Source organism: Cornus florida, unplaced genomic scaffold, assembly GCF_030987335.1.
Source record: "Cornus florida cultivar Cherokee Brave unplaced genomic scaffold, ASM3098733v1 CherokeeBrave_3.0.0_Hap2_Chr11, whole genome shotgun sequence".
Lineage (NCBI taxonomy): Eukaryota > Viridiplantae > Streptophyta > Magnoliopsida > Cornales > Cornaceae > Cornus > Cornus florida.
In genome coordinates this window covers 91,578,572-91,592,583 of record NW_026775581.1, presented here as the reverse complement: position 1 = coordinate 91,592,583, position 14,012 = coordinate 91,578,572, and the positions used below count along the sequence as shown (strand labels likewise).

The following is a 14,012-nucleotide window of genomic DNA, read 5'->3' as shown; positions in this document are numbered from 1 at the left end:
GGTGGCCGACATGCTATGACACAACAAGACATGTGTTCGACACGATTAGAAGTGTTCATATTTTAAAATGATTGTTTTTTTTTTTTTTTAATTTTTTTTTTGTTTTTAAACGAATATGACAATGACATGATTTGGATTGTCAAGGACATGACTAGAAACGTAAAGTAGGGGTGACAATATTTGACATGACACAAATACGACACGAGATAAGAGAGTTTGGGTTTGGGCTAATCATATTCTTGTCGTAATCGTGTTGACACGGATTGACCCATTAACTAAACATGTCGTATTCGTATTTAACACTGTTAACACGATTATGACACGATTAACCCGATTAACTAAACATGTCATATTCGTGTAAAAAATAACCTATTTAGTTAAACGTGTAATACATGCATCGTATTTGTGTCAAAAATGACTTAAACGTGTCTTTTCGTGTCGTGTTAAGTCTTGACCCATTTATTAAACGTGTTACATTTATCGTATCGTGTTATATGTATAATAATCGTGTCTTGTTTGTGTCAAGGGGTCTTGATACGATTAATAATCTTGTTGTGTTTGTGTCGACTCTAATCGTGTTCGTGTCATAATCGTGTTGACATGAACACGACCTGTCAACATGTATTACCACCCCTAACGTAAAGACATAGTATGAACACTTTTAGATACAACATGATGATTTTGTAACCAACGGGCTAGTAGCCTAGCGGTACCAAGTCCCTACTTCTCAAAGGGAGGTCAGGAGTTCAAGTATTGGTGGAGGCATATGTGTGTGAGTTACCAACTAGGAAAAAAAAAAAAAAAAAAAGTTTAAGTCTCCATAAAGGTACGAGTGTGTGAGTGAGTAACAACTACGAAAAAGAAAAAAAGGAGGTGATTTTGTAATTATTTTATCACATGAATGGAATTCGATACAATTTAAAGTATATTATGGATTAACAAAAAAAATTAATAATAATATAAAATTTTAGAATACAAAAATCAACATATATCCTATAATATTTTTTTTTTTATTTTTGTCATTTTTCATTTTCTGGAATTTTTTGATTTTTCAAGAGTATTTTCGCCTTATCTCGTTTTGCGTGTCAAACACTGTGGGGTGTACTGGGTGTGTCAGAGTGTTGATTGGGATATTTTCTTGAGTTCAAGACTCTTGGAAATGCATTGGTTGCCATTTCGACATTTTTTTTTATATTTTTCGGACCAGGAGGTGCCAGGTGGGACCCGCTACCGGGGTTGTTGTGCACGGGGGTTGTGTCACGGATCCATTGCATTTCATGCATTGTTTTATTGTGTATATTTATTTAAATGTATTATTATTGTGTGGTGGTAAAATGATTGGTGTATACATTTATATTTATTAATGTTAAATATTAATAAGATATTTTATTTGTCTTGGGGCCTACTGGGATTATAAACATTTTAATGGCTTTAGGGTCATCACAGACCCTCACTTTTTATCTCACTTGGTGGCCTGTCGTGGGGTATAACCAAATTTGTGCAAAATAGTGTGGCCAAGTTTTAAATTTATAAATGTCACTACTACCTCTAACTAAAAAGATAGTTAGGGTGAGTAGGGATCGTCCCAAGGGATTTTTAGGCGTACTTGTAATGGAAACAATGTATAAGGTTAGTAGGTCGAGTGATCAAAAGGTTGTGTATTTGGTTGATTAGACTACAAATTAAACTAAACAAGTTCAATGTAAAATAAGCAATTTAAATGAAGTTTAGAGAAAACAAGAGAGCGAGGTCTTGGGGTCTAGAGGTCACCACTAAACATCACCATTCTAAACATTCAATGTATAATTAATGAGGGGAAACATGTGCTGTAATTTGAGAGTGTGTGATTGATTGTTTCAACAAGTATGGATGACCAATTAAACATATATTGTTCAAGCAACCTAGTGAATAGCACAATACATCAACCTAAGCCATTAATCATTCCTTTAAGCTCACAATCCAAACACATCACATGGTTAGAGAATAATACTACTTGAATTCATAAGCATGAAATATCAAACAATAAGCATGGATTGTCCTCCCATCTAACAACTAAGACAACTACATTACAACTAAGTTAATAACATGAAAATTAAACTAAAGAAACTATGGGAGATGCACAATCCATCAAGACATGAGTATGAACTATCAAATAAACAACAATAGTATTTTATTAAGCACTATGCCTTGACAATCTCTAAATTTATAGCATCAACACACATAGACATGCATTAATAACACAAAAATTAGAGATAAACACATGAATATCTATTCTAGCATACATAGACATATGGATAGAATGAAATGATCAATTGGAAGTATTAAACCACACAAATCATTGAATAAACAAGATTCATATATAAAATAAGTGTCAAAGCAAGATTACAACACAAATCCTTTCAAAATACAAAGCATTAGAGTCTAAAAAACATGCTTAGGGTTAACTTTAGCCCCAAGAAGATGTTTAGTCACTCATTGAAGTAGTCATCGAACCCTCAAGAGTTATCTCCATGGTATGAATGATCTCCTTCTTGATGGAAACCCTAGAAGAATGGAAGAACTCTCAAGAATGTGTTTCTAGCTTCTCCTTCTCTATTTTCTTCCTCTCTAAGAATGTTTCTAAGTCTATGAGATGATATATGAGATATGATGTAAAAGAGGCTCAAAAACCTTATATAGGTAGATCAAGTGTCACACCCAATGGTCTGGATTCGTGCACTAGGGTCCTTGCAATGATTGCACTATGAGCCAACTTTTAATGAGCTGGAACTTATTTTTTTCCAGACTTGAGGAGGTTCGATCGATTGAACTATTCTGAGATCGATCAAACTGTGCTGAGATCCATTGAATGTTGCAAAGATCGATCCATCATTTGCGGCGCCTTTTTGAATAAAGACAAATCTCTGAGATATTTTGTGATATTTTGGGAAAGAGACAAAAGTGGTAGGTGGGGTGACAGGTGTGGATAAGATCAAATATGTTCGATCGACCGAAGAATGGTTGGATCGATCGAACATTGTGGAATCTTTTGGATAAGGACAAGGGCTTGGATCCATCTTGAAGTGTCCAGATCGATGTTACTTCGATCGATCGAAGTGATGTTGAGATCGATTGAACTTGTTAATTTCCACACTTTGCTTCATTCTGCTTCCACTTTGCTCATTTCTTCCATCCAACTTGAGTTAGCTTCTTTAATGCTCTTATTTGGCTGAATTAACTTATTTTTGGGATAAGTGCCTGAAAAGGGTAATAACATGAATTAGTCTAAAATGGGAAAGTAAGATAGATAAAGGTCATAGAATACCTAAGTTTAAGGGGTTTAATTGCACACTTTTCAACGCTCATCATCTCTCTCACGCAGGCTCGCTCGATCCCTCTCAATTTTCTTTTTCTTCTTCTTCTTCTTTTTTGTTTTTTTTTTATACAAAATTTCAAGCTTAGATTTCTCCCAAACCATTTAGAATTTGATCTTGTCATAAAAGACAAAGTTGATGAGTGCGTTGAGGCCTACGTTTTGATCGGAACAAAGTTCAATTTTGCCAACATTTGGAATTTCAAATTTTGGATTCAATTTAAATTTTTTTATTCAATTTGAGGTAGGGGTGCTCTAATCCATGACTTCTTTGGTTTCTTGTGAATTTTCCCCTTAAAATTTAACTCTAAGCATGTTTAATTTTAGTCATCATGTTTTTGGTTGTTGTGGTTGTATCTATGCAAGATGACAAATGTGTTTTATGTGTTTATTGAGTTCATGAACATGATTATTTATATTGAAATGAAGTAGTATGCTTAGGAATGACATGTTGTATGCTTTATGATTTTAATTGCTATGAAAATTGATGTTATGGTATATGAAAATGAATGTTTAGAAATTCTTATTAAATTGTGATGATGATGTAAATGGAATGTGTGAAATCCTATGGTTAAATTGGTATTTGAATGCATGTAGCATACATGCATTCATTGGGAAGGAAAAAGGGATAAGTGTTTTGAAGAGTAAAAGAAATTATTTTTGATGAAAACGTTTTAAAAAATGTTTGCAAAAACCCGGACGCCTAGGAGTCGCCTAGTGGTCCGTGGCGTTAGTGTGGTCTAGAGAGGTTAGGGAGAGACCCTAGCGAGGTTGAGCTACCTAGGCCCGCAATGCCTTGGAGTTGCCATGTGGTTGGGGATAGCTAGCCAATTCTCGTCTCGTGTTGCCATGGAGTTGCCATGAGTCGGACTGCACTAATAGTTTGGAAAGGTGAAACGGTATTGTTTCGGAAATGGGGAGCGACATTGCATGGCATGACATTTCATTGGCATATATTGCACGGTTGGTAGTCGGATGACTTGTATATTTATTTATTGATGCTATTATTGCTTCACCTGTTTCCCGGGACATGATCCCATTCACTTGTACTCTATTCTTTATGTGGATTCACGGGGTCGTAAGAGGTGTGTTTTAGACACTTCCTACTGAGCGGTTGACTCACCCCACATTATTATTAATATTTTCAAGATATGGGAAAGAGGTGGCGGATGACAATCCACCACAAGTTTAGACTAGATTGGAGATTTATATTTTGCTATATTTTGTATTAGAACTTTAATATTTTGTAAATGTAATCTTAACTATTTTGTAAAACTTTAGTATAATTTGTATAATGTTGTAAGCTATAGACTTTTAATTTTAGCTATTCTTCGTGGACTGTAACTTAATGTAATTAAAGTGTGTTCTTTATGAAGGATTATTGGACTAGGTAGTGGACTGGTGTTTCCATGTTTTGAATGAACTGGAAGAACGGGACTATTTTTATATGTACGTTGTTGATTTTGGGAATGTTGTATAGTATTTGCATTTTGTGTTGGGACATGATAGATTAGTTTTAAGGCCAAGTGAGGTCATTGCATTTTATGTGCATTTTAGCAGGTTGTAGTAGGACTTTTTCTGTAAAGGTCATGCCGAATTTTTGGTACCGTTGATTGGTATCTTTTTGGGTTGTTACATATCCAGCTCTAAATTAGTGATTTTATTTTTTATTATGCAAAATAAAATAAGAAAAAAATATTATTTATATACAATAATACATACATATATATATATATATATATATATATATTATAGATTTTTTGTATCACCTTGTTCGTATCGTATTATACACGTGTTTTATGTCGGTGTCCGTACCTCCTATACGATTATATGGATAAAATAATAAAATAAAATAATTATTATTTTATGACCCCATGCCTTTATTTTTTTGGGTTGAAATTTGAATTATCGTTGTGTCGGTATCATGCCGTACAGTTGATGAAGATGGACCTAAGTGCCTAACATATACCAGCTGAGTACTAAGTACAAATTGCAATTTAAATGGCTGCAAATGTTTAATCAATAGCCATTATTCAAATCCTTTCAAATTCACTATATATATATATATATATATAGGTTTCTCGACTCTTAAAACTGTCTCTCAAGTAATAAAATGTGTGCAATTGCAGTGCTTCATCAGCAAAAGAGTCAATTGTATATAGCTACAAGAGGAGTTTTAACGGATTTGCAGCAAAACTAACTGATGATGAAGTCGCAAGGTTTTCAGGTGGGGTTGTCCATACAAGTACACCAATGGAGAATATAAATATTTGTTTCTTCATCTTTATGGACTCAAATAAAATTGTGGTGGGTTTGCAGAAATGGAGGAAGTGATAACAGTAATTCCAAACCCCATGCTAGAGCTTCACACTACAAGGTCTTGGGACTTCATGGGTTTCACTCGAGACAAAGTGGGAGGTCCTCAAGAAGGAGATGTCATTGTTGGACTCCTAGACACTGGTAATAAATACTAGTCACAGTCAGTCTTTTCTTTTGCTCTGTTAAAGCATGCAATTTTTTTTTTTTCCCAGGAATTTGGCCAGAAGCCAATAGCTTCAACGACGAAGGGTTTGGACCTCCACCTGCTAAATGGAATGGGACATGCCAAGGTGCCAATTTCACCTGCAACAAGTGAGAATCCTTTCTTCTTCTTCTTCTTCTTCTTCTTCTTCTTATTAGCATAGAGATCTCGTAATTCAGTTTATTAGCATAGAGATCTCGTAATTCAAGAACAACAAAAAAAATGAAGGGAAACAACATACACCATTTCTGTAACTTAACTGATCAAAGAGATTGCATCCTGAATACATTGCAGTATTTAAAAATACATGATTAATACAACTATACAAGGACTTGTAAATTCACTCCAAACCAACTAGCATGGAAGTCTAGTTTACATTTTGTCTCGTCTAACAAATACAGTAAAAAGTTTCAACTGATATAGAAAGTTATAGTGTTTGTTATATATCATAAGAGACTAATTAATGGAATCTATGAAAGCACAGCAAAGTCATTGGAGCGAGGTATTACAACAGCGAGGACTATTATGGAGTTGGACTTCAAATCCCCTAGAGACTCTGAAGGACATGGAACCCACACTGCCTCAACGGCTGCAGGAGTGAAGGTGCCTGGAGCAAGCTATCTTGGACAAGCCGAAGGAATGGCAAGAGGTGGAGTTCCAAGTGCAAGGATTGCGGTTTACAAAGTTTGTTGGTCAGTTGGATGTGCTTTTGCAGATATCTTAGCAGGATTCGACGACGCAATTGCAGATGGTGTCGACATAATATCAGTTTCTCTAGGACCTCACAGGGGGGCACGCCAGTACTTCGTGGACCCAATTGCCATTGGATCTTTCCATGCCATGAAAAAGGGAATAATGACCTCGAATTCTGCAGGAAATTCAGGGCGCTTCCCAGTGTCTGTCTCCAACATTGCACCTTGGACACTAACTGTCGCAGCGAGCACCGTTGACAGGAAATTTGTTGCCCAAGTGGTGCTTGGCAATGGACAAGTCTTCACTGTAAGTTAAAAATCTGCAGAACCTGATTAGCCATTTAACAACATCTCCGATTTATCAATGCTAACACAATTTTTGGTTTTCTTAATGCTCGACTTCACAAATGAAGGGACTCTCAATTAATAGCTTTGACCTCAATGGAACCTCGTATCCGTTGATCTGGGGAGGAGATGCAGCAAACTATTCAACTGGTTCTAATCCATACTTTTCAAAAGACTGCTTTATTAGTCATGCCATGAATTCATTCAAAGTGGAAGGAAAGATCGTCTTGTGTGAGTATTCCACAGATGGTTCTGCGATTCTACTCACTAATGGCGTGGGTACCATCATGGCGGACTCGTTTATAACTGATTTCGCCTCTAACTACCCATTACCAGCAACAGTCATCAGCACAGAAGATGGTCTCAAAGTTTTGAATTACATCAGATCAACAGAGTAAACGAACATATATATCATCTCTTCTGATATGATTGTCCTGCCATGGATATCTTAATTTTGAATGTAGTTTAAAAAATTTTCTTAAGAAAGTACTTCCACCTTTTTCAGGAATCCCATTGCAACTATTCTGGTTGGTGAGACTTGGAAGGACATTGTGGCGCCAGTTGTCGTCTCATTTTCTTCCAGGGGACCCAGCAAGATCAGCCCAGATATTCTCAAGGTGATCAATGGTTTCTTCCTCATGGTCGAGTGCTTCCATGACTTGTCGCTAATTTCTAAGTTTGTCTATATATGTTGAGCAGCCAGATCTCACTGCTCCTGGTGTGGACATTCTTGCTGCCTGGTCTCCCGTGTCACCGCCTTCCAGCTATGTTGACACCAGGAGTGTCAAATACAACATCATCTCCGGCACATCCATGTCCTGCCCACATGCTAGTGGTGCTGCTGCGTATGTCAAGGCTGCCCATCCAGACTGGTCTCCTGCTGCCATTAAATCTGCCCTCATGACAACAGGTGAGAAATAAGAGATGCAATCTCTGTTGACATTAAAACTGTCTCTGTGTGGCAACGAGCAAATCCAATTAACCAAAATCAAAGCAATAACCTTTTCTTTTGAGAGTGACATACTAAGAATACATTGCTCTTGATTGGTTTTAGCAACCATCATCAGATGAACGAAAATGTGGACCCTCGTGCTAGTCTTGTCATCACTAGTACACATCTCCATTGACGCTCCACTTACTGAAGTTTAATCCTATTTATTATAAGAGCAAAACCAGCACAAAGGAATTCTCATCTTTTACATCATGAAAGTGATACTAAAACTGAATGCAATTGATTTCTCACTCAACTTTTCGTTATTATCAGCGTATGTCATGGACCCAAGGAAGCATGCAGACCTTGAATTCGCTTATGGGTCTGGTCACATAAACCCGGCTGCTGCTGTTGACCCTGGGCTAGTATTTGATGCATCTGAGGCAGATTACGTTAACTTCCTCTGCAAGCAGGGCTACAACACATCAATTCTAAGACTTGTCACTGGAGACGACAGCATTTGTGACGGCATAGAGCCTGGAAGAGGATGGGATCTCAACTATCCATCATTCTCGCTCTATATGTTAGATGGTCAGCAGATCATGGGTGTCTTCACCAGGACAGTGACCAATGTTGGCGCACCAAACTCTACGTACACAGCAAGCATGTACATACCCTCTACCATTAGTGTTACAGTGGAACCATCCGTCCTGACATTCTCTGCAGTTGGAGAGAAGAAATCATTCACAGTGAAGGTCAACGGGCCAAAAATTGCACAGCAGCCAATCATGTCGGGTGCTATCATGTGGAAAGATGGAGTCCATGTGGTGAGAACCCCACTTGTGGTTTATAACTATCTTCCTCGCCAGTCCATGCTTGATAAGTAGTTGACTTTTGAAGGCTCTTCAGTATATAACAAAAATGGGATCCTTGGGCACAAGTAAACTCCAAGATTCTCATACCTAGGTTCGTGTGTGAGGCAGCACATCAACCTTGTACTGCTTCTTGGCAATAAAATGATATTAGAAACTGGAATCCAGATATCCTGTTTTGCTAAAATGTCTTTGATTTGAATTTGAAATCCATAACAGTAAGAAACCCCAGTTATTATATTTAGGCACGACGAGAGTTAAAATTGCATCAAGAATCTAGTGTATGTCATACTCTATCAATTACTTATCATAAAGGAAAAAAGTATAGACACATTTTGCAAGTCATTCTTGATTGTGAATAGTTCTTCCGTTACCATATATTTTCTGGTACATTTTGGTTGTTAATAGTTTTGTGGTTTTTTTATTTCCATTTTGCTGGTGTCCATTAGAAAGCTCGTCTAGTTGATATTTCATTCTACAATCTTTGAGTACTAAGCTCGTCAAAACAAAGACAATTCACTCTTTTCTTTATTATCAGTTATTCGATCAAACAGATGGTGTGCACATAAAACTATAAAAAAAATAAATAAAAAAAAAAAAAAACTATTGGCATTGAAATTTTCTCACAAAAGTTGAGGAGTGCCATCAATAACGAAGCGTAACAACAACAACATGTACAGGGCAATGAGAAAAACGGAAGAGCAAAGAATGAATCAACATATAAACCCAATTGAAACTAGTTTTGCGATCTTACCTTATCATCAATTTGGCATTACAAAATCCAAACAAAAATTTGAATCCCATGTTTGCAGCCCAATGTGAGAAAATTGTTGCCGGCATAGAGGAGATAGTCACCGGAATGCCGGCGTGAGTGAGATAATCACCGGAATACGCTACTAAACAAGTTCTCAACGTTGATGTGGTCAGGAACCTCTCCGTTCAATGCTTTATATTTTTAAAAAATTACACTCACCTCCCTCACATTTGTCAAAATATGTGGACTTCCTCTCTTGTTTGAAGAATTACAACCTTCAGATTTGTCTGATGAATGACAAATTATTACTTTACCCTCCTTTTTAATTATTACACAAGAACTTAATAATATATTAATCACCATCTAATCTTAAAACCTTGATAACTTTAATATCTAAATAATTTGGTGGCCAATAAAAGTTAAAACAATTCCTTGACCCACCTAAGAAATCAAGACCACCCAATACACACATCAATGACATTACCACTCCCACACCCTACAAAGACCCCAAGATGTTAACAAGAATGCAATTTCACCATCTTCATAAAACTTGCAATAAGCACTAAAACTACGAGTCAAATACTACGTCTAAACAGTACATATGTAGATTTGTTAACCTAACAAAGTGGAACTTCAAAGGTATATAAGGTACAATTCGTCCTGTGTGTTTTGTATTACATAAACAAGTTGCTATCCACATGATGCAACTGATGAAACTGTCAACCAGAAGCAACCAAGGACTTGCCAGTTAAAAGATCCTAAAGACGATACGGGTATAACAAGAATCAAAGCTTGCTTATATATATATATATATATATGCGGACCTATAGTCACTAATGTGGCCAAGAAATAGACCTGTACAGTAAACAAATATTGGTCCCTAATGGCCAAGCCTAGCTCGATTTATCTTCTGCACTCTTTATTGCTTATAGCTCTTGTGCTAAAATGTCACTGCCATGGAAGGAAGGTATAATAGTGTTTTCTAGTATTAATGCTCTTTTTTATATAGAGAAGTGGTTTTATATATAGTTCTATATATATATATTACATATATATGTGTGTGTGGGGTTGTTTTCTGAGATGTTTGAGCTTATATATGTTTAGGTTTATGTTGTGTACATGGGAGAGCTGCCTAAAGGGGATGTGTCAGTTGCATACAAACACCATTCCATGCTCAAAAATGTTCTTGGGAGGTTCCTACGACTACCATTTCTACTACATTATATTTACGTTGTACAATTTTCACTGTCACCATTATAAAATGATAGTGTGCATTTATAATAATTAGTCAATAGTTATGTAGATCATTATTATCGCAACTACAAAAACCTGGATCCCTTCCTGTGTAGGCCTGCTTCACTTATCATGCATGTATTGGTAGTGCAATACATTACATCCTAATGTAACAGTAATATCACAAAATGTAACACTATAAAACAATAATATAACTTGATGGTTGCATAAGGATTTTAAAATTGTTGCGTTAGCGATGTAAATGCACATAACAAACATAGGATGAAAATAACACGAGAAAATCTGAGTTTGTGACCAAAACTAGGATAAATGCACATAACAAACATAGGATGAAAAAAACACGAGAAAATCTGAGTTTGTGACCAAAACTAGGGTGTTGTGTGCGTTATTTGCCCACACGAGACTCCAAAAAAAAAAATAAAACCAACAAACTTATTTATTTATTTTTGGTAAAAATCAATTTATTGGAAAAGGGGAAAACTGTACAAAAAGGGAGCCCCCAAAACAGGCCAAGACCCGAACAAGCCAAAACAGGCCAAGACCTGAACAAGCCGAAACAGGCAACCAAAATCAAAACTGATGTTACAAAACAGAGAAGCTGCTAACGAACACCAGAAAACAAGAGCAGACCCTGAGCTACAAGATTATATATCTAAACAAATAATGCAATTACGATCCATGATTTCACTTTGGATGATTATTTATAACTACACATTTAAAAGACTACTATAACAATATTAATCCTTTTTCGATTATGATTTCAAAATATTAAGTTCAGTTTTTCTCTTCTTATTTCAATAAATTGCCTTACCATTCAATAATAAAATGAAGATTTCTCCACTCTTGTAAACTGTCTCTTAAGCAATCAAATTTGTGCAATTGCAGTGCTTCATCAGCAAAAGAATCACTCATATATAGTTAACAAACTCATGATGAAGTCACAAGGTTTTCAGGTAGGGTTATTCATACAAGCAAGGGCGGAGCCAGCATAGGCCCAGGGGGGCCCATGCCCCCGTGGGCCCATGGTGGCCTATTAGTTTTAATTACAAAATGGCCTATAATTTATAAAAGTTTTCAAAATGCCCCTCCCCTAAAATAATTTTTTTCTAAAAAATGGCCATTAATTTTTATTACACATAGGCCAATAATTTATAAAAAAGTGAAAAATGCCCCACTGAAATAATTATTTACCCTTGGGCCAATTAATTTTTATTGCAAATAGGCCTATAATTTATAAAATTTTACAAAAATGCCCACTAAAATAATTATTTTTAAAAAATATCTTTAATTTATCCTTTCTTTTCATTCTTACTCCTCCTCCTCTTCTTCTTCTTCTTTATATTCTCTTAAAAAAAAAAAAAAAAAAAAAAAAAAAAAAAAAAAAAAAAAAAAACTACATTCCTTTATTCAAACTATTTTTTTTTTTTCTCTTCAAAGTTTGGTAATTAAATTTGTTGCTAACAGGACTCTTACGGTGTGTTTTATGTTTTTTTATTTTTTTTAAATAATTATTTTTTAAATTATTAAATGCTATTATTCCACCATTATTACAGTTCTATTTTTTTGACTTATTGTCTTATTTGCTTGAAAAAAATATAATTTATCATTTTTAATGAGGCGCCCCCCTGAAATAAATTTCTGGTTCTGCCCCTGCATACAAGTATATCAATGGAGAACATAAATATTTGTTTCTTGATCTTCGTATACTTAAATAAAATTGTCATGGTGTTGCATAAATGGAGGAAGTGATGACAGTAATTCCAAACCACATACTCGAGCTTCACACTACAAGGTCCTGGGACTTCATGGGTTTAACCGTTTAAGTCAAGACAAAGAGGGAGGTTCTCAAGGAGGAGAGGAGACATCATCGTTGGCCTTCAGGACACGGGTAAATGTCAGACTGTCAAAGTCAGTCTTTATCGGTCTGCTTTCTCATTCTCTGTCGAAGCATTTTCATGTGTTCGGTTTTTATAGGGATTTGGCCAGAAGCCGATAGCTTCAACGATGAAGGGTTTGGCCCTCCACGTGCGAAATGGAATGGGACATGCCAAGGCGCCAATTTCACTTGTAATAAGTGAGAACACTTTATATTCTAGCTTCACAGTAATTTATTAGCGTAAAGACCTCACAATTCAAGAACATCAACAAAAAAGAAGAGAAAAAACATATGCAGACCATTCAGTAAAAAATGTCAACTGATATAAAAAGTCTAGGGTTTGTTATACATCTTAAGAGACTAATTAATGATATGTATGAAATCACAGCAAGCTCATTGGAGCGAGGTATTACAACAGCGAGGACGCTTATGACACTACAGATTTCAAATCCCCTAGAGACTCGGAAGGACATGGAACCCACACTGCCTCAATGGCTGCAGGTGTGGAGGTGGCCGGAACAAGCTATCTTGGACTAGCTGAAGGAGTGGCAAGAGGTGGAGTTCCAGGCGCGAGGATTGCAATGTACAAAGTGTCTGGTCGTTTGGATGTTTTCTTGCAGATATCTTAGCAGCATTTGACGATGCAATTGCAGATGGTGCTGAAATAATATCAGTTTCTCTAGGAGCTCGCAGGCCACTCCATTTCTTTGAGGACCCAATTGCCATTGGATCTTTCCATGCCATGAAAAACGGAATACTGACCTCAAATTCTGCAGGAAATTAAGGGCCCTACGCAATATCCATCCCCAACTTTGCACCCTGGACACTTACTGTCGCGGCTAGCACCATTGACAGGAAATTTGTTGCCCGAGTGGTGCTTGGCAATGGACAAGTCTTCACTGTAAGTTAAAAATCTGCAGAACCTGATTAGCCGTTTTAGCAACATCTCCGATTTATCAATTTCTGTCTTCTTAATACTTGTCTTGACAAAATGAAGGGGCTCTCGATTAATAGCTTTGACCTCAATGGAACCTCGCATCCATTGATCTGGGGAGGAGATGCAGCAAATATACATTTGGTGCTACTCCAGACGTTTCAAAATACTGCTTTACTGGTGCCATGAATTCATACCAAGTGGAAGGAAAGATCGTCTTTTGTGAAATGCTCACCGCTGGTTCTGGGATTCTACTCACTAATGGTGTGGGTACCATCATGGCCGACTCGTCTATAACTGATTTCACCTTTAACTACCCATTACCAGCAACAGTTATCAGCACAGAAGATGGTCTCAAAGTTTTGGATTACAACAGATCAACAGAGTAAACAAACATATAGAAATATATAAGATAGATCTCATCTATATACTGATACTATACAGTTGGATATCTTAATTTTGAAGCTAGTTTTTGAATTGT

The 14,012-nt window shown here is 36.3% G+C and overlaps 1 pseudogene; it reads left to right on the top strand.

The window, feature by feature from the left end:
- Positions 1 to 4,265: 4,265 nt before the first annotated feature.
- Positions 4,266 to 13,381, top strand: LOC132281535 (cucumisin-like; annotated as a pseudogene).
- The last annotated feature ends 631 nt before the right edge of the window (positions 13,382 to 14,012 follow it).